Source organism: Protopterus annectens, chromosome 10.part0, assembly GCF_019279795.1.
Source record: "Protopterus annectens isolate FY-2018-M chromosome 10.part0, PAN1.0, whole genome shotgun sequence".
NCBI classification, from domain to species: domain Eukaryota; kingdom Metazoa; phylum Chordata; order Ceratodontiformes; family Protopteridae; genus Protopterus; species Protopterus annectens.
The window spans coordinates 1,218,624,397-1,218,648,612 of NC_056744.1; the positions used below are offsets into that span (position 1 = coordinate 1,218,624,397).

Consider the following 24,216-nt stretch of genomic DNA (forward strand, 5'->3'; position numbering starts at 1 on the left):
TGTGTGTGTGTGTGTGTGTGTAACATAGACCCATGCATGTGTGTGAGTACAAAAGACATAACCGCTATTAATACATAAAGAAAAAAATAATGGCATGGCAGGAACCAGACGATCGACAACACTGGAGAAGTCTTTGGTTGATGTATGGACAGACAGAAACACTTGTACAAGAGACATACAGATTCTCATAACTTAACATCTCTAGCACAAAACTCTAGTATTAGAATGCTGTTCTTCATTGACATACAGCTACAAGAACTCTTGACCCCAGTGTGGAAATACCACTAATAACTTTCTAGTTTTTGGCTTAGAAATACATCATGCTACCACATGCTAGCCCACTTTATATCAGAAAGGAAGCTAACAGTTAAGATTATGTTCAGTCATACCATAAATGCTTGATCTGACAAAGACAGAAATCATTTATAGTTTATAGTAGAACATTAAACTCTTCTTAACCAATAGCAACAAAAGTAAATATTACCTCATTTATGGAAATTACTCTGTTAATTGATCTTCAAGTCCCTATACAGTGTGCCAAACATTTGGGCATTATATCTGGTGAGCTCTTCAAACAGTTGTTTCTTTAAATCTTGAGCTCCCATGCTCAGGATATATGTGCCCCCATAATCCACATCAGGACATTCCTGCTTAAAGAGTAATAGGGTTCATGCTCTGACAGAATTTCTCATTCTTGGCCCCAACTCAAACATGAGAATACTTGCAAACAATATCAATGATGACAAAGGTACAAGCAGAAAATTTGCAAAAGCTGCAAACTGCAGTTGAAGTGATCCATACATTACAGGGGTAGAAGACTAGAATTCATCCAATGCAAAAGACCCTTCTTAAAAACAAAAGAATACTTGCATCAGTTAACACTCACTTCAAAAACAAAAAAATTATCCTCGTTTCCCATCTTTCCTGAACTAGAGTGGTCCAAATACAGGCTTTGCTGTATTCTGGACTTTTGGAAAGTTCCTGTGTTGCCCATTTCCTTTCTTGGATAAAGGGAGGCTTCTTTGTTCACCAGTGGCAGTGGGGAGCTTGGAGCAGACTATCTATCCCTGGAGGAGTGTTCCCAGCACAAGAATCTGGTAGTCTATTGGCCGTTTTGGGCCAATTTCTAGCTCTTTCAAGTCCCCCTGTATAAAACCCACTTTGGCGCGGTTTTTGCGCTTGTTACTACTCAGCCAAGCTCCTTGTGGTCCTGCAGAGTGGTGCTAGCAGCAGAGAGGCTAAAAGAGTGACTGCTAACCTGATAAAAGTGTTTGTTTTCCTGCTACTACCTGGGCGACTGTCCGATCTAGCTAAACTGCAAGTATTTCTGCTTCTTGAACTGTTTTAAACTGTTTAAAGTTGTTTTTGCACCTGCACTTTTAAAGTTTGTCCTGTTTGCTGCATTTACCTGTTGAGGCTACACACTCAAGTGCGTTAGCCTATGTTACATATTTATTGCATTTTCCTGCTGTTTGTTGCAAAAAAAAAAAAAATGTCCTTGTTTCCCGTCTTTCCTGACCTAGAGTAGTCCAAATACAGGCTTTGCTGTATTCTGGACTTTTGGAAAGTTCCTGTGTTGCCCATTTCCTTTCTTGGATAAAGGGAGGCTTCTTTGTTCACCAGTGGCAGTGGGGAGCTTGAGGCAGCCTATCTATCCCTGGAGGAGTGTTCCCAGCACAAGAATCTGGTAGTCTATTGGCCGTTTTGGGCCAATTTCTATCTCTTTCAAGTCCCCCTGTATAAAACCTGCTTTAGCGCGGCTTTGCATGATTTTGCATAGCGCAGCGCCGCTTAATTGGGTTTAAACCATTCTCGGCCCCACAAAGTCTGCTCTTCACTTTTTCCCTTAGAACTGATCTAGTTCTCATAATAAACACCCTATTCCCACTCTAAAGCCTGGCACTTGCTCACTAAAGCAAGTATATAAGTCAGCACTAAAAAATTAAAATCACTACACCCTCACAAACTCCCCTTGAGTACTTTGTTCCCCATTGGCCCTTTTTTTCAATTATAAAGGAATTCCCAATACTATTCTAGCATGTCCAAAGGTCAGTTGTCAATCTCCTCTCCGGTCCAGCTGGTGAATCGGTGAATCTGGGAATCTTGAGGCAATGTTACAACTGCCTCATGTACACAGACAACCCTCTCCTCCTCCCAACAAATTCCAACACATGTGAGAGATGCAACCATATAGCCAAACTGGAGGCTAAGCTCTCTCAACTCAGTACTGGTGTAACCAGACAGGAGGAGAAGGAAACCACACTCACTACAATTCCAGTCTCACATAGACCTACTGCGACAGCAAACCAAACACAAACACACAAAAACATACTCGGAGGCTCTAAATAAAAATCTGCCTAAGCAGCAGAGACCTCCAAAGCAGACACCCAAGCAACCGCTACCCCAAAACAAAACACTGCACGTGACACATAGCTCACAAAGCCAGAGTGCCGAACAGTCACAGCCCTTAAGGCTAAACAACACACCAGATACACTTGTAATAGGTGACTCTATCGTCAGGCACACCGACATCCCGCTCACCAGGCTGAACAAGGAGGAGGTCACGGTGAGCTGCCTGTCAGGCGCTAGGATCCGCCACATAACACAAGCATTCAGGTCATTCCAAGGCAAGTACAAATATGACTCAGTCATTGTCCATGCTGGTGTGAATGACCTGAGACGTACCTCCCTGGACTGCATGAAAAGAGACAGAGGAGCTTTCTGAGCATGTAGCCCAGGCCGGTATGACCCTGACCTTGAGTAGCATCTTACCCTCACCAAGAATGATGCCACAATATGAAGACAAGATGATCAATTTCAACAACTGGCTTAAGTATTGGTGTCATTCAAAGGGGATCCAATGCCTGTCTGCCTGGGATGACATGCTCGACAAGCCACGATGCTTAGCTAGGGACGGCTTGCACCCATCACCCCTGGGCTTTCGGATATTGGCAAAGGCTCTTGCCACCCCCATACTGCCTTTTTTAGGCAAGGCTCAAAAGACAAACCCACCTACATAGGTATCACAAGGGATAAGAAACTAAGAGTAATGCTACTCAACGCCAGAAGTCTAAACCTCAAGATGCACACACTCGAAACTCTCCTTAGCATGGAGAGCATCGATATCTGTGCAGTAACAGAAACCTGGTTCAAGGCTCCCGAGAGCACACCAGCACTACCAGGTTATACCTCATACCATGTTTTTCGGCCCCAAAACTTGGACCGAACCACAAAAGGAGGGGGAGTATCAATATTCGTCAAAGATACCCACACCTCCAGGTTGGTGGCACAGCACGAAGCATCAGAGACTATCCATGTGCAACTAACAGTGGGTAAAACTGCCTTCCAGTTTATAGCCTGCTACAGACCACCCTCCCAAAGCCAGGAACCCCACTCGGCCTTCCTGAGAACACTGGAAAATATGAAGGTCTCTCCAAACACCATTATATTGGGCGACTTCAACTACCCTAACATAGACTGGGAGCATTACTCTAGCTCCAACACCCTAGCCCGAAGGTTCCTAGAATTTATAAATTCAAATGCTATGGAACAACTTGTTGCCACTCCCACAAGAGGGGAAAACATACTGGACCTGATCATCACCAACATGGGGACTCTATGCTCCAGACGAGAAGTGTATCCCTCACTGGTAAGATCAGACCATAAACTAATCCCACTAGATATTCACATCCTGACCCCAGCCCCTGCCCAGAAAACCACAGTGAAAAACTTCTCTAAAGCAAATTTCACACTCCTCAAAACCGAGGTGGAATCCTTCAAAGCCCCCGGGCCTGTGGAAAATACGGCCCAGACTGCAGAGTCCTTTATAAACGCATTCTATGAACACCATCAGGAATGCATGGATCATGCAATCCAAAATAAAACCAAGACCCAAACCTCCAAAGTTAGGCGTCCTGTCTGGTGGACCCCAGCCATAAACAAACTATGCAACAGAAGGAGGAAGCTACTACATGATGGAGCAAAATCCCAAAAAGGTAAGGCATCTCTGATCAGTATTAGCAAAAAACTACAGGCACTCATAAAATCGTCTAAGGCCAGCTTCGAGAGAAAAATTGCACAGGACACTAAGGATAATCACAAGGCTTTCTTTAATTATGTTAGGAACCTGGTGGGAATTCCCAGACATGCTCAGAATTAGTCCAAAATGACAAAAAATACACCGAACCCACAGACATTGCCAACATCCTAGCGGACAGGTTCAGCGCCAACTTCTCCCCCCCTTCCCCACCAAAAGGGCAAATATCTATACCAGCAGAGTGCTGCCCCCTGACATCTCAGATGCTCAGGTAAGAGCCGCCCTCTCCAAAGCAAAAAAAGTACAGTTTTGTACCTACCATAAATGTAGATGTCCGAACTGGATAGCATCTGCAGTCATAACAACTGGGTTGTCCTGTCGTCAGGCAGCCCTTCAGTCGGCCGGATTCCAAAGTCCGGGTCCGGCTTCGGCTGATGTCGCACTTCACCCGACGTCATCTCTGTTGGTCTTAAAGCATCAGCCGACCATTTTCCTCAGTGTTTCTTGCCCCAGATGCCAGTAGCCCTCTTGAAGGCTAAAATTTGGATAGATGCCAATGTTTCCAAAAAGATAGAGGTAAACACAAAAATAAGCATGTATGTACATATATACAAACAAATACACCATAAAGACTCCCCACCAGCTAGCTATTAGGAGGGTAAACACCCTAGGAGTACCACAGAGGGAAGGAGGGTAATCCTGACTGCAGATGCTATCCAGTTCGGACATCTACATTTATGGTAGGTACAAAACTGTACTATGTCCTTCATGGATGCATCTGCAGTCATAACAACTGGGTAGAATACCATAGCCAACTAGGGAGGAGGATAAAAGTAGATTATGGTGTGTTTAGGATCCCTTGCAGTACAGCAGTGGCAAACCCTGCTCGGGATCTGGAATATAGAGGCAAATTATAATGCTTGGCAAATGTATGCACGGAGGTCCAAGTAGCCGCCTCAATAATGTCTTTGGTTGCCACGAAGGCTGTGGTAGTGGCTGTTGCCCTTGTAGAATGAGGTCTTATGTTCTGTGGAATTGGTTTTCCATGGAAGGAGTAACAGAATCGTATGCAATTTCCTATCCATTTGGAGATTGTCTGTTTGGAAATAGCTTTTCCTTCCTTCCTGTTGCATAGGCTACAAAAGTTGGTCAGTCTTTCTGCTATTTTTGTTCTGTCCAAGTAGTAGCGTAGCTGTCTATGTACATCCAAGGTATGCATTATTCTTTCTCCTCTGTTTTGTGGGTTGGGAAAGAAGGTAGGTAGGTGGATTGCCTGGTTTAAAGACACTCTGGATACCACCTTAGGAATAAATGTAGGATTAGTCCTCATGGACACTCTATCTTGGTGGAAGATTAGGAAGGGTTGCACTGCCATTAAGGCCTGTAGTTCTGAAACCCTCCTTGCTGAAGTAATTGCCAGTAGGAAAGCAGTTTTCCATGAAAGGTGTTGTAGGTCTGCTGTTGCTGCTGGTTCAAAGGGTGATAGTGTCAACTTTTCTAGCACAAAGTTTAAGTCCCAAGCTGGTAATGGTGGTTTCCTTGGAGGTTTTACATTCTTGATTCCTCTGAGGAACTGCCTGAGCAAAGGGTGCGAAAAACAGGTGGATCAAAGCTGTATTCTGCTGAAATAGCTGATGCATGTATCTTGATGGAGGAGTAGGACAGGCCTGAATGAAGAAGTTCGCCAGATACTCCAGAATGTTAGGCATATCTATGTTTGACACATCTTTTCCTCTTTCCGTGCTCAAATGACAAACCTTTTCCATTTTCCAGCATAGTTCCTTCTTGTTGAAGGTCTGTGCTTCAAGAATAATGTCTTTAACTCTTTGGGAAACTTCTGGATTAGCTACTGCTATGTGATGTTCCATGCAGTCAGTTGCAACGTTTTTAGGTTTGCATGTATGATCCTGTAGTTGTTCTGTGTTAACATCAAAGGCATCAGGGTATTGGCCACATATTGTTCGAGACATGCTCCTCAGCAGTGGGTACCAGTGTTGTCTTGGCCAGTTTGGAGCTATCAGGATTATCCTTGGACGTTCTTCCTTGATTTTTAGTAGTACTTGTGTATCAAGGGAAGAGGTGGGAATGCATATGCTGTTAGGCCTTTCCAGCTGAAGGAGAGAGTCCACTTTCCATGCTAGTGGGTGGAATGTCCTTGTGCAGAATTTTTGAGCTGGTGATTGAGAGGTGATGCGAATAGATCTATCTGAGGCATTCCCATTTCTTTGAGATGGTCTTGAAGATGTCCGGTGTAGCTTCCATTCGTGGGCATCCGATGTGGTTCTGCTTAATATGTCTGCTAGAGTATTTTCTTTTCAAATATTGCCTGTAACTGGATGTTGTAGCTGAGTGCCAGGGTCCACAGCTCCAAAGTCATTCTGCATAGGGGTATGAATGAGTGCCTCCCTGTTTGTTGATGTACCACATGACTGTGGTGTTGCCTGTCCTTATCATCAACTGGCCCTCTTTGAGAAATGGTTTGAACTTTTGGATTGCCAGTTTTACTGCCAGCATTTCTTTTAGGTTGATGTGCAGGTGAAGTTGATCCTGTGTCCACAATCCTTGCACGCTTGTCCAACATGTGGGCCCCCATCCTAGGTCTGAAGCGTCTGTTGTGATGGTCTGGCTTGCTTGACATCTGCGAAAGGGTAGGCCTGGGTTTGACTGGCATGCCTGAGCCCACCATAGGAACTCCTGTTTTAAGCATGGAATCAGTGGGATTTCTGTTTCTAGGCTGTGTCTGTGTTGGGACCATAAATTCTTTAGGTACCACTGTAGTTTTCTCATATGTAGTCTGGCAAATGGAACCAAGATTATGCATGATGCCATGAAGCCCAAGGCCTGCAGTACTTTTCTTGCCGTTAACTTGTTCAGTTTTGTTAGTGCCAAGAAGTAAAGAGGGAGTTATTTTTGTTTTTCTGTAGTCAGGAATGCCATTTGTTTTACTGTGTCCAATTCGCCCAAGAATGTCCTTGTTTGGGATGGTATCAGCCTTGACTTTTGTAAATTGACTGTGTATCCCAGTGCTTGTAGCAAGTAAATGACCCTTTGTAAATCTGTTGTCAGCTTGCTTTTGTTGTCCCCTTGTAGCAGGCAGTCGTCCAGGTATGGGTAAATTTGAATTCCCTGTAGCCTGCAATGGGCGATTACTGATGCCAGGCATTTTGTGAATACTCTGGGCGCAGTAGATAAGCCAAAGGGCAATGCTGAGAATTGATAGTGCTCTGATCCTGCAAGAAATCTGAGGTATCTTCTGCAGATTGGTCGAATGGGGACGTGCAGGTATGCCTCCTTGAGATCTAGAGTTACCAGCCAAGACTCCTTGCCCAGCATGGGAAGAAGTTGCTGTAGGGTCAGCATTTTGAATTTTGGGACAATGATGTATGTATTTAAGGTGGACAGGTCGAGAATTGGTCTCCAACTTTTTCCTTTCTTGGAACTAGGAATAGTCTGGAGTAGAACCCCTTTTCCTTGCTCTGCTGTTGGCACTCTTTCCACAGCTCTCATGTTTGCTAACTCCATTATCTGTTGTAGTGCCTCTGTTTTTTGATTTGGAGGTAGATTTGGCATTCCTCTTTGACTGGTAAAGTGTGGAAGTGAAACCGGTAACCTTGATCTATGGTTTGTAAAATCCACTTGTCTTTTGTTATGTAGTGCCAGTTCTTTGAAAATAAGGTTAACTTTCCGCCTAGAGGAGCTGCTATTTGTTCCCTGGTAGGCGGATTTAGGTTAAGTCACTGTGGTTGTGCTGATGTAGTGGCAGTGGTTGTGTCTGTGCCTCTGTTGTTACCTTGCCACTGTCGTCCTCTGTAGGCACCTCCTCTGGATTGGTTTCTGCCTCTGGACGCCTATTCCTGCCCCTTTGAAATTTTGTGGAGTCAGGAAAGGACCAATTTTGGCAGGCCAGTTCCTGCTAAACCTTGGGGTTGAACCTGCAAGAAATCTTTAACTGTTTGAACAGATTTTGCCTTTTCTTCCATTTTCTTCATAACCTGCTGGGCAGGTGTGCCAAACAAACTTGTCTTATCCATAGGAGCATCTAGCAACTTAGCTTTAACATGATCCGGTAAAGCTTGCTCCTTTAGCCATGCATGCCTTCTTATCACTGTGCCAGTCATGGCTGATCTAAATGAAGCCTCCAGTGCATCATAGCCACATTTTAAGGAATGGTTGCTAACCTGTTGTATGTTATTTACCATTTCTAATACATATTTCTTATCAAGAGATTCATCAGTGGTTAGTTTTTAGTTAACTGATCAAGCATAAACTCTTGGTATTGTATCATGTGAAACTGACAGTTTAAAGCTCTAGCTGAGAGAGTAGCTGAAGTGTAGACCTTTTACCCCATCTGTCTAATGACCTTGCTTCCCTTTCAGAAGGAATAGGGTTTTTAGCTATGGTCGCGGCTACTGCCTTGGGACCCTGGGATATAGTTTCGGGGTCTGCAAGTGGGGCCTTGTAAAGGTGGTGATGAGTATCTGGCACCCTGTAAAATCTGTCTGGTTTGGCAGGTAAGGGGTAAAGAATCTGGAGCGGAGCAGACATCATTGAAAGCATCATCCACCACAGAGAGAACAGGAGGTATAGCTAAGGGCCTGTGCTGTGAGAGGTGCAGAAAGGTTCTAAGTCTTTTTCTGTCGTCTGAGAAATCCTGTTGCTGCCAATGGAACTGCGGTCGCATGGCATGTAAGGTTTCCCAAAGGAGAATTCTTCTGGTGGGGAAGCAGCTGGAATGGATTCTTCAGCATCAGAATCTTCAAAATTGGAGAAAGGAGCCTCTGGCTGGTCAGTGATGTCTGATTCATCAGCAGAATCATCAGAGGACACTGGCTCAGGGGGCTCTACCCTAGGTCTCTTCTCTGGGGGCTGAGAGGCCCTGTCTGGGTGAGATTGAGATCCTCTAATTAATGAAATTAAATCTTCTGCCAAAGTAAGCATTTGAGAACTAGAAGAGGGCCTGGTTGTGGGGGGTTTAACAGGCACTGTTTTAGTAGTCTTGGCTGCTTTAGCCCTGGCGAAGGCCTTAATGGACATGGCTGCTGGAGGCCTAGCAGCACCACGTGCTGGGGTAGAGACATCCAAGGGAATGGTGTCTGATAAGTCAGTGGCAACCACCGTAGTGGATAAAATTTCTGAGGCCGATTCAAGAGTGGTAACAGGGGCTTCAGTTGTAGAGATAGGTACAGCTGTACTTTGATCAGTTTTCTCGGTTTCGCCGAAACCGAGACACTCGGTTTGCTTAACCATGGTTTCGCCGAAACCGCGACCTGTCGGTCTTTATCTTTGCGTTTTGGCAGATTGGGTAGTCGGAGGATCCGACGGCATAATGTAAAACAGAACCGAAAACTGTTCTGCAAACTCCGAACGACGCCTAAGCGCTCGGTTGAAAGAAGCACAGGCCGAACAGGCTGCTACATCGTGGGCAGGGCCTAAACAAGGCAGACAATAAGAGTGGAAATCTTTATGAGGTATTTGTTTCCCACAGGTTAAACAATTATTAACTTTTTCTGACATCGGCTGAGGCAAGAAAGAGTCCCCAACGGGGTACTTAGCTTTAGAAGTCTTCGAAGTAGTATTCGGTAGAAGTAATCTCTGGATCCGACCGACCGGCACTTGCAAACAGCTTCTGCTTGCAAGAAAGACTGAGGAAAATGGCGTCGGCTGATGCTTTATACCCGAAGACCAACAGAGATGACGTCGGGTGAAGTGCGACATCAGCCGAAGCCGGACCCGGACTTTGGAATCCGGCCGACTGAAGGGCTGCCTGACGACAGGACAACCCAGTTGTTATGACTGCAGATGCATCCATGAAGGACATCACAGCATCAATGGGACCAGACGGTGTCCCAGGCTGCGTCCTACATGAACTCCAAGAAGAACTAAACCCAAACATAAAACTACTGTTCAATCGCAGCCTTACTACAGGATATGTAACCAAAGAGTGGCGTACAGCAACGGTGGTCCCTCTCCACAAAGGTGGTGCCTCAACGGATCCTGGAAACTATCGCCCCATAAGCCTGACTAGCTTGGTCTGCAAAGCTATGAAAAGGATCATCATGGACCTCATAAATAAAGATATTGGGGACCTACAGACACTGGATCCTACCCAGTTCGGCTTTGTTAAGGGCAGATCCTGCCTCTTAAACCTGGTCGATTTCTTTGAAACAGTCACCAAGGCCATTGACGAGGGGAAGGTGGTCCACACAGCCTACCTGAACCTTGCAAAAGCCTTCGATACAATACCCCACTCGGGCATTATAGATAAGCTCACCAGCTTAAATATAAACCCCTATGTCACTAGAAGGGTTGCAAGCTGGCTCAAGGACAGAACCCACATGGTTAGAATTGCTGGAGCCATGTCAGACACCAAACCAGTTACAAGTGGCGTCCCACAAGGCTCAGTCCTGGGACTTCTCTTGTTCGGTATATATTTCTCGGAGGTACAGGCTAACACGGAATGACTGTGGCTGACCAAGCTCGCAGATGACAGTAAACTGGGCGCCATAATCGACGCTCCAGTGGACACAAGCATCCTACAAAAGGGCCTCATAGAAACAGACAACTGGTGCCAGAGCCATGGCCTCAAGCTAAACGCCAAAAAGTGTATAGTCATCCCCTTTGGCAAAAACAAAGTACCCACAAATTACCACATAGGTGGTAATCCATTAAGTACGGAAGAAGTAATTAGGGACCTGGGGACCCAAGCTGATAGCAATCTCTCATTTGACAACCACGTGGCCAAAGTGGTTAGAAAAACATTTTATATAGCCCACCTAATCAGGAAGGGATTCACATCTAGATCAGGGGAGGTCATCGTGCCTCTTTACTCATCTCTCATCAGGCCCATAATTGAGTACAATGCCCTTTTGGGATGTACCTTACCAGACACCTGCAGCAACTGGAAAGACCCCAAAAGTACCTCACCAAGAGGATCAAAGGGCTCAAACAGATGCCATATGCTGCCCGGTTAAAGAAACTCCAGCTCTACTCAGTGGCATACCGCCTGCTCAGAGGCGATCTGTGCCTGACGTATAAAGCCATGTCCAACCCGAATTAATGGACATGCTGCACCTCAGAAAATCCAAATCCCATCGAGCCACGCTAGAGACTTGAACCTCAGCACTGAAATAAATAGGACATGCTGGAGGGACAGATTCATAACCCAGAGACTCCCTTCACTCTGGAATAAAATCCCAGTCCAGGTTAGGCAGAGTCCCTCATTGACTCTCTTCAAGAGGAATCTTGATGAGTGTATGGGAGATAGTAGGTTTACCCCGGGTATCACTTCTGTCTCACTGTTAGACAGAGGCACAGTATACTAACCTCGAAAAAGGGCATAGCAAAATTAATTTAAAATGGGTGGCGAAAGCCAAACACACTCTGGCTAGGCTTATAAATGCCCTAGGGCAGATAGCCTAGTATGAACCTATGAACCTATAAAACCCCCTTGCTGTGGGTGAACCTTTAATTATTCTCTTCTTCCACTACAAACTTGGTTTGTGTGCTCTGTTTGTGTGTGCATGGGTAAGGTGGAGTATTAAAACTACTCAGTGATGAATCAGTTAAAATGGGAAAGATAAACTAGTAAATAATTACTGTTGCATTAAAATCAAGGTAAAATAAATGCAATTTTGGGGATCTCCTGAATCCCTCTAACATGGGAAGCCACTGAGGTATGAAGTTCCAAAGGTGTAGTGCCTGATCTGAAACAAGAGTGGATCCAAGAGATGGAAGCAGTACCCCCTTCAGACTTATCTGTACACAAATGATTCCCATGTTTGTGACGGGACATAGAAGAAAAAGAAGAAAAATAACGACATTCTGGTTTACATCCCCAGGGTTTACTGAAAGCATTTATAAAAATCAGTCCTTTCTGTCTGACAGAATTGCTTCTAAGTTTGCGTCTTTCGGCTTTTCAGGGTTAGGGGTTGCCACAGCAGAACTCCGGTCCGCTAATGATTGTAGATTTTTATGTGCTGGCTTGCCGGGCCTAATGCACAACCTTCACCGAAGGAACACCCATTCACGCATGTCGCCACACAGAACACCCTCTAATTGAGAATCGAACGGGCAACGTCTAACTGTGAGGCGACAACGCTACCGCAGCACCACCACCACAGTACAGAATTGTTTCTAAGTGAGAACCATAAAATGACAGCATCCAGACTACAACTTACAGGCTGTCTAGCTCAGGCCTCCATCTGGTTCTTGACTAAGCTACATTAATTAGTGCAGCACTCTGCAACTCACTGGTTAAGCATTGGGTGATTTCACAAAACTGTCAAGAACAATACTGAAACTGTAAATTTTCCAAATATCAGCTGGTGAAATATGACAAGACCCAGTCAGTCAGTCTAGATTGGTACAACAGTGTTGCACATTACATGATCCACATTCTAAAGAACCTGTTGCCCTCATCAGCAGACATCAGCAGCTGTCTTTGTAGCTGCTGTGCAAGTCCTATTATTGAAGGGGGATGCTGGACAGTAGTTGGTGAAATCCTAAAAATTCAGGTGATTCAGCAGGAAGTGAGCAGCTCTATGCCAACTAGAAAATCAGGAATCTATGCTTTGAAGTGAAAACCTGAAAGCTAAGGGACCACAAAAAACAACCGACCAAATGAGTCAACTGCTCACTTGCAATACCTGCAGTATAATAAATTAATGAAAATATTAACATTTCTTTCTATAAACAGAATATTAGAAAGAAGAATGTTTGGCTTTGGTCCCATGAAATGCTATCTGTCTTGCCATCAGCCTATGTATTTACTTTGTATACAGCTGTTTGAACACTTAGATTCAAACATGCAAACCTTATGGGATGAACAACTAAATGACTAGACGCATGGAAACTATTTTATTCATCTTTTGTTGACTGGGTTAGTCCCACTTGGCTAATGGCTATTTTTCAGGGGATACCTGAGGTGGTTATATCGGGTCTATATTATATCATCGACCGCTTATCTTGTCGAACGACTAAATGTCGACAGCTAACGGTCGAAAAAGTACAGTTTTGTACCTACCACAAATGTAGATGTTCGAGGATCCACATTGCTGCAGTCCTAACTATTGGGTAGTCCCGAATACCAAAGTATATGGCTGGTCGGTCAGGGCGCATTAGGACTGACGCCACACGCGGGGTACTTTTCTTGCCCCAGATGTATATACAAAATTAGCAGAATATAACCTCACCTACACAACCACTAAACACAGAGGGAAGAACATCTACATTTATGGTAGGTACAAAACTGTACTATGTTCTTCATTCCACATTGCTGCAGTCTAGAATCCCAAAGTAGAGGTAAGGAGGCTGGCAAATCATAAGGAAGCAGGAACTGACAACATGCCTTGCAAAATAGCTGTGGCAAAACCAGCCCTAGACTTAGAGTAGAGAGGAAGGTGATAATGCTGCACTGAACTCCAAGTAGCTGCCTAAATATCCTTAGTTGCCACCAGCTGGAATGTCCTTGCCATGATGGGAATAACAAAATGTAATGCAACACCCAATCCACCTAGAAATAGTTTGTTTTGACACAGGCTTGCCCTTTGAACACAAAGCAAAAGAAACAAATAACTGCTGAGACTGCCTAAAATCCTTAGTCCTGCTCAAATAATAAGCCTGTGTACATCTAAAGTGTGCAAAATCCTTTCCCCTTTATTTTGGGGATCTGCATAATGAATAGTTTGAAGGAAGGATTAGTAATGAAGATACCCTATCCTTATGAAAAATCAAACCCTTCTTGCAGAAGTAATGGCCAACAAAAAGCAGTCTTCCATGACAAGTATTTCAATTCAGCAGTAGCCGCGAGGCTCAAAGGTTGTAGAGTAAGTTTCTCCAACACAAAATTGAGATCCCAAGCAGGAGTAGGTCTTATATTCTTTGCCCCTCTAAGAAATTGCTTGAACAAAGGATAAACAATGGTGGGTCACAATCATAGTGAGCTGAAATTCCTGCAGCATGAATCTTAATGGAAGAGAAAGACAAACCGTCCAGTAACTCAGTAAGATATTGAAGAGCCACACTCAAATTTGGCTTGCTGCACTCCAAAATAAAAATCTCTTCCATTTTTCTGTGTACACTTTCCTTGTACTAGGTCTTCTGGCTTCCATAATCACATTTAAAACTTGTTGAGGAAGCTGAGACCTGCTGTCTTCAAAACAGAATATGCCAGGCTGTTAGATGTAGAGAGTGAAGCTTGACATTGAGCAGATGAGCCAATCTGGAGCTATTAAAATCATCCTTGGCTTGTCTTGTCTGACCTTTAGAAGCACCTTTGGAAGAAGAGGCAGAGGTGGAAAAGCATACACATGAAGATTTTTCCAACTGAAAGAAAGAGCATCCACTTTCCAAGCTGTGTGATAAACTTTGGCAGCTGGTGGTTTAGTGGAGTTTTGAAATACATGAAGATCCAGATTTGTCTGCTTAATACATCTGCTAAGGAGTTCTGTGCTCCATAAAATCATTGCTTGTTGTTTGTTGATGTACCACATGACAGTTGTGTTGTCTGTTAGAATCAACACCTGCCCTGGAAGAAGTAACTCCTTGAAAGCAATTAATGCAAACTGAACTGCTAACATCTCTTTCATGTTGATATGTAGATGCTGTAGTCTGGCAGGCCACTTGTCTTGTATCCACTTTCCATTTAGATGAGCTGGCCGGTCACAGAGAGTCCCTTGTTTAGGTGACATTCCTGAGCCCACCACAAAAATTCCTTTTGAATGCAAGGTATTATTTGAATGACAGTGTCCAAATCCTGGCAGTGCTGTGTCCACAGAAACCTTTGTGAATACTCTGGGGCATAGAGATAAGCCAGCGTGTTGAGGATAGATAAATCCAATTGGTCTCCACGTTCCCTTCCCCTTGGTACTAGGAACAGGCAGGCGAGAATAAAATCCTAGGCCCTTCCCACAGGAAACTGACTGATGGGCCCCTAACAGCATCAAAACCACACTGCAAGGAATGTTTACCCACCTGTTCAGACACATGAACTGTGGAAGAAGTATACACTTTCTTTCCCCATCTATCCAAAGCCCTTGCCTCTTTATCAGGAGGGACAGGATTTTTAACAACTGAGGCATTCACACCTTTGGGGTTTAACTGGGGCAGGAGGCAAAGAATCAGGATTCAGGAAGCCTCTGCAAACACATCTTCCACCACATTCAAAACACAAACTCAGGTTCCACCCTAGGCCTCTTATCAGGAGGGGCATAGAACCCTAATCATAGTAATCAAATCCTCTGCCATTTTAAGCATATGTTTCAAGAACCGACGCCTGGGACTGTCGGTTCCTCCAACCCTGGGCTTTGCTGAGAGCTGCATCCAACAACGTCGCAAATACAGTTATTCACTTTTCTGACATCCGTTAAATACTGAGGCAAGAAAAACAAAATATTCCCCACGGGTACTTAGCCAACTTTGATTCGGTCTGAAACTCTGACTTTAGTACCCTGACGTATTGATCGCCAGTCTAATGCGCTTGACCGACGCTGCCCATATCCAATAGTTAGGACTGCAGCAATGTGGAATGAAGAACATCTTACAATCTCGAATGGCCAGTTAAGCAAATTCTTTCATCTGGAAAGAATTTGCTTGGCCATTATCGGGAATTTGCCCTTTCCCCATTGTAGGGTGATCACGGAGTTGGTATATTTAGTTTGGGGGGGGGGGTGTGAAGCCCGCTACTTTGTTATGTCTTGGAAGTTTGTTAGTTTGGCATGGTCAAGCAAATTCTTTCCTGATGAAAGAATTTGCTTAAATGGCCATTCGAGATAGTTTTCGACCCTTAGCTGTCGACATTTAGGTGTTCGACAAGCTAAGATGTCGATGATATAATATAGATCCGTTATGTATACTACCTGGGGAAATTTGCCAGGATATCAGGGAACTTCCTACTCTTTTATGGGATCTTTTACATCCACCTTAGCTACCACCAACACAAGCAAATGGGACCCCCAATTCTAGATCTCATCCAAAGGACAGCACACTTAGCAGTGTAGCACCCTCTAATGCAGCAGTCTAGTGTCAGCAATTTGAAAAATTCATCCAATCACATGGAGTGAGAACAGAACCCCACTGCCTTCTGATGTTCCAGCACTAATGGTAATTGTGGTACTTGTTGAACCACTGACACTGAAAACTTTCTAGCAAGCCACTCGGACCTCATAATTTTCATTTACTTAAAAAATGGGAACAGCCAGCTGAGTATTACTCATTTTCAATGGAGGCCAGGAAGAAAAGCTCAGCTAACTTGACATAAATAGATACAAAAAATCTTCAAAGCTATAAGAAGGGTAGAATTTTATGATAGGGCGAATTTCCAATTTTAAGATGTATACACAGTTATATAAAAGAAAAGGAGATGAGATAAATGTACTTTCATGAAAAGAAGATACGGGTTACTTAACATTAGAAATTGTCAGTAGACAAGAAAATATTATCTTGAAGTCTGCTAATGACGGAACAAGTAAAAAGGGACCAAATTACATGAATATGTGAAGGATGTAACACACCAGCAAACAAGCAACTGACACTTTAAGAGAATGAACTATAAGTAGAGGAGGAAATGACAGGCAAGTTATCAATTTGCAGTACTCTGCATCAAGAACAGAAATAACAATGGAATTTTAAACAACTGGCACAATGTCAATGCATAGCTAAACGTAAAATCAACAGGAAGTACACCAGGGAATAAGTGCACATGCAGCTACTAGCTAAGGGAGAACTAGGCCAGAGTACAGGACAGGGGAAGGGGACTGGGTGAAATAAGTAAGATAAATAATGCAGAGGCTTTTGAAATATCAAGAAAAGTAACAGTATGACAAACTGAAACAAATACACTGAATGCCAATAAGGAAAAGGGTCAGCCAAGGTAAAGGAGTGGGGTTTGCAAAAATTACAGTTATGTACTTAGCACAACTCTACCTCTGTGTGTGCTCTATTTTTGTCCTTCCTCAATTGATGGCTCTTGGATCCAACATCGGATCCGTCCTCATAGCTCAAGCTCTTTCCCTTACCCATAATCCCTCTCTACTCCCAAGTTACCTAAAACTGAGTTTGCCCTCTATTCAAACAATCACAAGATAACAAAGTACCATCAACCGGTGGTAACTTCTGAAGCAAAAAGGGAAAGGTAGAAAGGGGGAGAAAGAGAAGAGAGTTCTGGAGCCCACAAAGCAAGACTATTAAGGAATATCCCTCAGGGCATACTAGGAAATAATCAAAAAGGACGGGGGACTGGAGCATGGGAAAATGAGAAAAGATGAAAACAACACACTGGTGCAGAGTTAGTTACAGTGAGTACATAACTATAATATCTGATGCTGTCTTTTTCATCTGTTCCTCAACTGATGGGAGAGAGTCCCCAGCTAGAGTAGTCTTGGGTGGTCCTCAAGGAATTCCGGAGTACAGTGGCGCCAAAAGCTGCCCTATTTCTAGATATAATGTCTAACTTGTAATGAACTATAAAGGTATGAGCAACAAACTACTTAGCAGCTGAACAAATGTCAACTAGGGATGCTTTGGAGTGAAAGCAAATATGATGAGTACACAATTCTTGTGGAGTGGGCTATAGGAAGTTTGGGTAATGAAAATCCTCTACTCTTGTAAACTAAGACAGTGCAATCAATGAGCCATCTGGTTAAGGTTATCTTGGACGCTGCTTTGCCCAATTTAGCCTTGGAAAAAGACACAAGCAGTTGTTCTGACTTCCTACGGTCAAAGTTTTCCGGTCTTCTTCACTCCTAGAGAAAGTATCCCTTACCTTGGGGCCAAACAAGGTGGATCTATAAAAGGAGGCATTAATGAACGAAGACTTGAAGGATTCTGCAAAATCACAAAGGCGCATCCATGTGTACCCCCTGATGGTTATTACTGAACCCACCAATTTAGTAGCTCCCTCTAAGGCATGAGAAAGCAATCTCATGAAAGCAACGTATAGTCTGAAGGGTGGCCCGTTATGAAGAAACTGTCTTTTTGCTCTCTGCAGACATGGACCCTGATCAATTCCCTCTGAAATCTTGTCATATGCGCCAGATAATTCTGAGACGTGATGGCAAAAGCTGCTGAAGTGAAGATACGCTTTTCATTTCTGTCCAACTCTCTAGATTCCCTATTAGGGAGGATGGAGAGAAGAACTCTTCATAGGTAGGTAACTAGGCTATCTGCCCGAAGGTGTTTATAAGCCTAGCCGGAATGTATTGGCTTTCGCCGCCCCCTTAGATTAGTTCCCTGTGCCTCTGTCCAGCAGAGCCATTGAAGTGATCCCCGGGGTGAACTTTCTGTTTCCCATCCACTCGTCAAAGTTTCTCTTGAGTGTTAGCAAGGAGCTCGGCCTGATCTAGATTGGAATCTTTTTCCAGAGCATGGGAAGTCTCTGGGACAGGAATTTATCCCTCAAGCACGTCCTATTTATTGTTGTGGTGAGGTTTATATCCCTAGAGCGTGTGGCTCAAGAGGATTTGGTTTTCTTTAGGTGGAGCATATCCATCAATTCTGGGTTGGACATGGCCTTGTATGTCAGGCAGAGATCACCTTTGAGTAGGTGGTATGCAACCGAGTACAGCTGGAGTTTCTTCAGTCGAGCTGCATAGGGCACCTGTTTGAGGCCAGTGATCCTCTTGGTGAGGTACGTCTGTGGTCTTCCCAGCTGTTGCAGGTGTCTTGTAAGGTACATCCCAAATGGGGCGTTGTACACTATGATGGGTCTGATGAGTGATGCGTAGATGGGCACAATGACCTCTTTTGATCTGGATGCAAACCCTTTTGTGATTAGGTGGACCACATAGATGATTTTCTAACCACTTTGGCAATGGGATTATCAAAGGAGAGATTACTATCTACTTGGGTCCCCAGATCCCTTATTACGTCTTCCGTATTTAGGGGGCTACCACCTATGTGGTAGTTTGCAGGTACTTTGTTTATTCCAAAGGGTATAACTATGCCCTTTTTGGCATTTAGCTTGAGGCCATGGTGTTGACACCAGGTATCTGTCTCAGTGAGACCCTTCTGGAGGATGTCTGTGTCAGCCGTAGAGTCAATTATAGCCCCTAGTTTGCAGTCGTCTGTGAACTTCGTCAGCCATAGTCCTCCTGTGCTTGCCTGTACCTCTGAGAAGTATATGCCAAATAGGAGGGGGAATGCCACTTGTAACTGATTTAGAGTCAGACATAGCTCCCGCAACTCTTACCATGTGGGTTCTGTCCGTGAGCCAGTTGGCAACCCATTTCGTGACGTAGGGGTTTATGTTCAGGCTGGTGAGCCTGTCTATAACACCAGAATGGGGAATGGTGTCGAAGGCCTTTGCGAGGTCTAGGTAGGCTGTGTGGACCACCTTTCCCTCGTCTATAGCCTTGGTAACTGTCTCAAAGAAGTCCACCAAGTTTAGGAGGCATGATCTGCCCTTAACAAAGCCAAACTGGGTAGGGTACAGTGTTTGGAGATTCCCAACGTTTCTGTTAATGAGATCCATGATGATGCACTCCATAGCCTTGCAGACCAAGCTAGTCAGGCTTACAGGGCGATAGTTCCCACGGTCTGTTGTGGCTCCACCTTTGTGAAGCAGAATAACCGCTGCTGCGCGCCACTCTATGGGAACGTAGCCTGTGGAGAGGCTGAGTTTGAACAGTGTGTTTAGGTGAGGGGTTAGTTCATCTTTAAGCTCATGTAGGACGCAACCTGGGACACCGTCAGGTCCCATTGATGCTGTGTTTTTGGCTTTGGAGAGGGCTGTTTTAACCCAAGTGTCTGTGATTTCAGGGGCACTAAATTCTTTTGGTATGGTTATGGGCCCTTTTGCGGGTGAGAGGGGGGGGTGAAATTTGCACTGAACCTGTCTGCCAGGATGTTGGCAATATCAGTCGGTTCAGTGTATTTTGTGCCATTCTGCACCAACTCCGAGCAGATCTGAGACTTGCCACTTAGATTCTTGACATAGCTAAAGAATGCCTTGTGGTTATCTTTGGAGTCCTTGGCAATTTTTCTTTCGAAGCTAGCCTTGGATGATTTTATGAGGGATCGTAATTTCTTGCCGATACTGATCGGGGATGTCTTCCCTTCGTGGGATTTTACTCTTTCCTGTACTAGTTTCCTCCTTCTATTGTATAGCTTGTTTATGGCAGGGCTCCACCAGACTGGTTTCCTTTTCTTGGAGGAGTGAGTCTTGGTTTTGCTTGGGATAGCACAATCCATGCATTCTTGTAGGTGCCCATAGAGTGCATTAGTAAAGGATTTTGCAGCTTGGGCAGCGTTATCCTTTAGCATGGGGGCTTTGAAACTTTCCACCTCGGACTTAAGTAATGTGAAGTTTGCTTTTAAAAAGTTTTTCATGGTGGTTTCTTTGACCGGGAGTGGGGGCGGAATGTGGACATCCAGAGTGATTAGTTTATGGTCGGCTCTAACTAGAGAGGGGTTGTCCTACAGTGTGGAACACCAGTCGCCCATGTTGGTGATGACCAAGTCCAATATGTTGTCACCTCTGGTGGGGGGTGTTGACCAGCTGATCTAGGGCGTTTGAGTTTATAAATTCTAGGAAATGTTGGGCAAGGGAGTTAGTACTTGAGTAGTTCTCCCAGTTAATGTTTGGGTAATTGAAATCACCCAATATCAGGGTGTTTGGTAGGACCTTTATGTTTCCCAGTGTTTCCAGAAATGCAGAATGGGGGGTCCTGGGACATGGTGGCTGATCTGTAGCAACCTGCAACTGAATTGCAGTTTTGCTCGTTGTTAGTTGCACGTGGATGATCTCTGAAGCATCGTGCTGTGCCACTAACCTGGAGGTGTGGGTATCCTTGATGAATATGGATACGCCCCCACCTTTTGTATTTCGGTCTGGATTTTGTGGCCAAAATGTATGGTATGAGTTGTAGCCTGGTAGTGCTGGGGTGCTCTCTGCAGCCTTAAACCAGATTTCTGTTACTGCACATATATTGATTTTCTCCAAACTGAGGAGTGCCTCGAGTGCATGCATTTTGAGGTTTAGACTTCTGGCACTGAGTGGCATTACCCTCAGTTTTTTATTACTTGTGCTATTTACGGCAGTGGGTTTGTCTTTTGAGCCTTGCCTAAAAAAGGCACTACGGGGGTGTGGCAAGAGCCTTGGCCAGTATTTCAAAGCCTAAGGGTGACAGGTGCAAGCTGTCTCTAGCGAAGCAGCGTGGCTTGTCGAGCATGTCATCCCAGGCTGACAGACACTGGATCCCCTTTGAATAACATCAGAAGCTTAGCCAATTGCTGAAATTGATAATTTTTTTTTATACCATGGTATCATTCTTGGTGAGGGTAAGATGCTAGTCAGGGTCATACCGGCCTGGGCTACGTGATCAGACAGCTCTTCCCTATCTCTTTTCATGTAGTCCAGGGAGGTATGGGCTCAGGTCATTCACACCAACATGGACAATGACAGAGTCATATTTGTACTTGTTCTGGAGTGACCCGAGTGCTTGTGTTATGTGGTGGATCCTAGCACCCGACAAGCAGCTAACAGTGACCCTTCTCCTTGTTCAGCCTAGTGAGTGGGACGTCAGTGTGCCTGACTACAGAGTCACCTATTAATAGTGTGTTGGGTATGTTATTTTTCCTTAAGGGCTGTGATTGCATGGCACACTAGTTTTGTGAAGTATGTGTTTCATGGTTTGTGTTGGGGGGGGGGGGGTGGAGGTTGCTTGGATGTCTGCTTTGGAGGTCTCCATTTGCTATTGCAGATTTTTATTTAGAGCCTCTGAGTATGTTTTCGTGTATTCATGTGTGTTTTTTGACAGTGCTGGTTTCATAGGTCTATGTGAGACTGGTGGTGTGATGCAAGTAATTCCCTTCTTCTCTTGACTGCCTGGTCCAGTCTTGGGTTGAGAGAGCTTAGCCTCCAGTTTGGCTGTATAATTGCTTCTCTCGCACGTATCAGTGTTTGGTGGTAGGAGGAGAGGGTTGTCTGTGTACATGAGGCAGTTGTAACATTGCCTCAAAATGCCCAGATTCACCAGTTGGACCGGAGAGTACACCTATAACTGCCCTTTGGGCATGTCTGGATAGGTACAGTGAACTGTTTTACTGATTGGCTGGCAAGGTCAAATAGACAACCTTGTCCTTCTCTACAGTACAGGGGGGGTGGTCTAGTGCTAAGTTTTATTAGTGCTTGCTATGTGTTTTGAGCAAGTGCCAGGCTGAGAAGTGAATGGTTTGAGTGCTTTAGTTGAAAGTTTGTCTAGTTCCAAGGGAAAAATTGAAGAGCAGACTTTGTGGAGCCCGGAATAGTTATACCCTAGCTAACTGGTGCTGCCTGGAGCACAAAACCATGCAAATGCGGGTTTTGTAGCAGGGAAATGAAAGAGACAGAAATTAGCCCAAAATGGCCAATAAACTACTAATTTCTGGGCTGAAACCACTCCTCCAGGGACAGATAGGCTGCTCAAAGCTCCCCTCTCTCACAGGTGAAGACAGAAACTTCCTTCCATCCAAGTAATGTATGCGCAAACACAGAAACTTGTAACACAGCCCTGAATTCAGCACTAACCTGAAAACTGGACTATGCCAGCTTAGAAAGGTGTGAAAACAAGTACATTTTCTGTTTTTTTTCAGAAAATAAAGCAGATATAATAAAAAAAAAAAAAAACACTTTAAATGCACAGAAATGGCTATTACACTTGAGTGTGTACCCTACAACAGTTAAACATGTAATTTAAACACAAAAATGACTTTGTTAAAGTTCAGGCAGTAAAATAAGTACAATATGTAGCTGAAACAAGATTTTTAAATCACAGAAACTCTAAAAAAAAAAATCAGCGTTTTAGGCGTAATTAGCTAAAGGCAGCAAGAAAATGCAGAAAAATTATACTTAATCACTCCAAGGTCTCTCTTTTGTCTCTCTGCTGTTGTAGAACTCTGCAGGGCACCAGGCAGGAGGTGCTGAGCTGTATACAAGCACAAAAACCTCGCAAAAAAGAAGTTATGTACTCACCATAACGTTCCATCTGAGTAGTTATACTTCATTTTCTGCAACCTGTAGGTATTCGGATCCATATTCGATCCGAGCTGGCAACTTTTTCCAAGCATCTGCTCCAAGCTCCTCCCCTTACCCATAATCCCTCATCTCCTACCTTCACTCAGATCGAGTTTGCCACTATCCAAACTATCAGTAACTCAATAACATCACTAACCTAGAACAGGTTCGGGGGAAGGAGTGCTTGGCAGTTGCAGAAAATGAAGTATAACTACTCAGATGGAACGTTACGATGAGTACATAACTTCTTTATCTGAAGTAGTTAACTTCATTTATCTGCAACCTGTGGGACAGAGTCCCCAGCTACCAAAGAGTACAGTTTTGTACCTACCATAAATGTAGATGTTCGAGTGTTTACACTGCTTCAGTCATTACACTTGGGTTATCCTGCCGTCAGGTGGTCCCGCAGTCGGCCAGAGTTCCAAAGTCTTGGTCCGGTATCGGTTGCGGTCGCTTCTTCCCTGACGTCAGTGCGCCAGGGGTATACAAGATGCATCTGACGCCATTTTCTTCAGTTTTTCTCACCTCAGATGTCAGGTGCCCCCAGTAGGTAGGCAATACATATTGCTAATCAAATATATACATATAAAATAAAAATAGCTTCAGTTACCAGCAAATACACCACAAAGGTTGCATAGGATAGAAAGGTATAGATAAGCCCAGCTAGTTCAGAGGGGATGGAGGGAGGGTAACCAGGACTGCAGCAGTGTGAACACGAACATCTACATTTATGGTAGGTACAAAACTGTACTATGTTCATCGTGTTACACTGCTGCAGTCATTACACTTGGGTAGAATCCCAAAGCTCAGGTTGGGTGGCTGTTCTATAAAGAGTTAGGATTGGCTATGAGGCCCTCGGCTCCGAGTCGGCCGCATCGCAAAGCTCTGCATCTTAGAGAAGCTCGAGACCAGACTATATCCCATAATCCTCCCTGCTATTCCTCAGATCTAGTTTGCGAGAAACCAGACCACTAATCATCACCTTGGTGCAAGGCGTACACATTCACATGGTTATCCATGAACATCCTCTGACTATAATAAGTAATGCCTATGGGCGGTGAACTATATCCTAATGAGGACACAAACCAAAGAACCCTAGAAAGGGGTAAGAAAATCCCGACCAGACTTTAGTCTTACCTGTTCTTCCATAACATGTGGGGGGGGGGGGGATGTAAGAACAAAGGCGAGATGA

The 24,216-nt window shown here is 44.3% G+C and overlaps 1 protein-coding gene across 1 annotated transcript in view; it reads right to left on the reverse strand.

The window, feature by feature from the left end:
* Nucleotides 1-24,216, reverse strand: part of ZYG11B (zyg-11 family member B, cell cycle regulator) — a gene marked incomplete in the record, with an annotated part of 797,045 nt that overhangs the window by 45,065 nt on the left and 727,764 nt on the right.